Here is a 3,325-nt window from a genome sequence, read left to right on the forward strand (position 1 = left end):
TTATAAGATTTTAGCCAATAACCATGCTCAAAACAAAAATAAAATAAATTGGTTCAACACCTAAGTTCATAATATAAATAATAAATTCATATAAAAAATTATGATATTTGAATGAGTAGAGATGTGAACCCGGACACAAAACTGCTTCCTTGTATGTGGCTATCTCTAACTAAAATTGCCGACTCCTTCTCGAAATATCCGTAGGCTCCAATCACACCCACCAACAATTCAGAAAATTCTTACGACTGACTTCTCAATCATACATATATATTCTTTTGACCTTTGCTCCCATATATATATATATATATATATATATATATATATATATATATGGTTCATTTTAGAAGTTATCTTATTGCGAGAAGTGCGAGAATTCCTTCCAGCCAATCATATAATTTCTTTTTAGTTTATGTTTAATTAATTACTAGGGTATATTAGTTAAATTTTCATGTTTTGTATTTTTGGTAACTAATAAATAAATGTAGTTTCACACATTATTTTTTTTATTCTTTTTTATATTATATTGATTATTAATTTTTCACTATTTCGAAAGTCTTTTTACAATTCCAGATTTTTTTAGTAAAATAAGAAAAACTCATTCTGAATAATTATCCTTACACATTAAAAATATATGCTACACATCATTGTTAATAATATCCTATACACATCATACAACATATCTTACACATTAAAAATATATGTTACACATCAATGTTACCAAAATAACCTACACATCATACAATGCATCAGACAACATATCCCACACATTAAAAATACATGCTACACATCAATCTCAACAATATATCCTACACATCATATAACATATCCTACACATTAATTAATCAACATATCCACAACCCATATATGAACCTACATAACACATAAATGATCCTACATGTTATAAAATTTACACGTACAAAGTTCAAAATACCACCTACACAGTACATATATGAACTTACGCAAGACAAAATTTACACGTACACAATGTAAAATACCACCTCCACAGTACCTATATGAAGCTACACACAATAAAGTTTACACATACACAATTCAAAATACCACTTACATAGTACAAAGTAAACTCTTTTATTTATACTAAACTACGTATAATAAATAGCGGATCATGCTAATAACCTACAATTATAAAAATTTCACATACATTAATGTCTAGCTTAATGAAAGAAATAAAATAGAAAAAATTATATATGGTGGAGGTTGGCTGTGGAGTGATCGGAGTCCGGTGGTTTTGTGGTGGATGAGGAAGAAGATGGAGATGGGTCTAGTGGTTGAATGAGGAAGAAGATGGAGATGGGGTTTGGTGGTTTTATTCATTTTGTATGTTTAGTACAAATATTCTATTTGTATTTGATCCATTCCTATATACACACACACACACACACACACACACACATATATATAGGCAAATTATATAATGAAAACCCACTTGAGTTATGAAAACCCGTGAAAACCCTATGTAACATCATTTTTTTTTTGTTACATGTAATATATGTTGTAACATTTAATACAAAACATCGAAACATTAAAAAAAATTGTTTTTCTATTTTTTAACATTTTTTAACCAATTTTTTATATGTTTTTAGGAGAGAGAAAAAGTTATATTTATGTTAACATTTTTTATTAACTTTAATTGTGAACTACAAGATTTAATCTTTAATTAAAAACATGTGGTTGAGAATGGGTATCTAGAGTTTTCACAACTCAAGTGGGTTTTTAATTTAACCTAATATACATATATATACATATATATATATATATGGTTAGGTTCAAATAAGAAGTTTAGTTTTTCTAAATAGGCTAGGAAGGAGGATAGTTTAGTCATAATCATATAAATCCATCTTCAATCTTGCATCTCCTCTATCTTTTGTTAGTATTCCTAAAGGCTAAAACCTCAGTTCCTAATATAACACACCACCACATCTCAACCGCCGTTATCGAACACCACCTTGCTTCAACAGTGCGTCGGAGATTACGACGAAGGTAGTGGTCCCGTCGACGTCGGCAACGTCCTGTGATTTCGAAAGCTCGACCGAATCCTAAGCTTCGCCGCAATGGCGGGAGTCGCTATCCACCATCTGCAAGCGGTTGAAGCTACCGAGATCTGCACGTCGTCATCCAGTAGATTTTTTTTAGCTACCACCAGTCCACCACCATGTACTGTAACAGTCGCCCTCGCCGCCGTTGAAATTGAATTCAGGTGGTTGTGTTTTTGAAATTGAATGCATATGAGGAATTTGATTGGAGAAGCTTTGGTCATTGTGTCATTATCATGTCATTTTATTCTTTGAAAAGTAATTCCGATGACGAATTTTGATCGGAGATAATTTTTTTGAAATTTGAATTTTTTTTCTCTCATTATGTTTTACAAAAACACAATTAAACTGGAGCTGGGATAAAAGCAGTTGATAAAACACATAATTTGTCTTCACGTGTTTGAATTAAAAGAAAACGGATAAAACGTATTTCATCTCAAAAACACAATGAAATAAAGTGTTTGAACAGAAAGAGTGCGGATAAAACGTATTTATAAAACACAATTGTGTTTTTCATCTAAAAAACACAATGAAATAACTATGCTAAAAAAACACAACTGTATATTTTTATCTTAAAACCCAATAGAAAAAACATAATAAAAAAAACACTATGCTAAAACACAACTAAGAAAAAACACAATAGAACATATAACACAATGTAAAAAAAAACCCGTTAATTTTTTTATATTTTTATATAGCAATATGATACTTAAAATAAAGATAAAAAAGCGATCGTTATTATTCTGTTTTTATTATTATTTTTAAATACCTTTTAAAAAAGTTATGAATGTTGTAAAATGATGAGGGTATTTGACATTTGATTTGTATGTGGAAAGAGAAAGTTAAAAAATATGTGTTATTCCTTTTATACCCTTCTTCTTGTTTAACACTTGATTTTTCTCCAAACAAATCTCAACCATCCAAGTTTAAATCAATGGACCAAAATCTTTCTTATCCTTCCTATGAAAATGATACTTTCTATTTTAACCTAACCCATATATATATATATATATATATATATATATATATATATATATATAGGGGTGGTATCTAGTGAAAACTTCTCTTAAAGAGAAAACTTAAAAACTCCTAAAAACTTCTAAAAAACTATTTTTAACTTTTTAAAAAAAAAAATTTTGAAGTTTCTTTTTTTTCCATTATTCTTATATGTTGTTATTGGTTAAAAAAAAAATTTGTCGGTAACCTCATCGGTATAGTGCGCATGTGTAATAGTGTGCATTGCATATATTCAAACGTGTTTGTATTGCATAGAA

The sequence above is a fragment of the Bidens hawaiensis genome, unplaced genomic scaffold (assembly GCF_021521415.1).
Source record: "Bidens hawaiensis isolate Kalapana, Puna unplaced genomic scaffold, B.hawaiensis_p1.1 tig00011899_1, whole genome shotgun sequence".
Classification (NCBI taxonomy): domain Eukaryota; kingdom Viridiplantae; phylum Streptophyta; class Magnoliopsida; order Asterales; family Asteraceae; genus Bidens; species Bidens hawaiensis.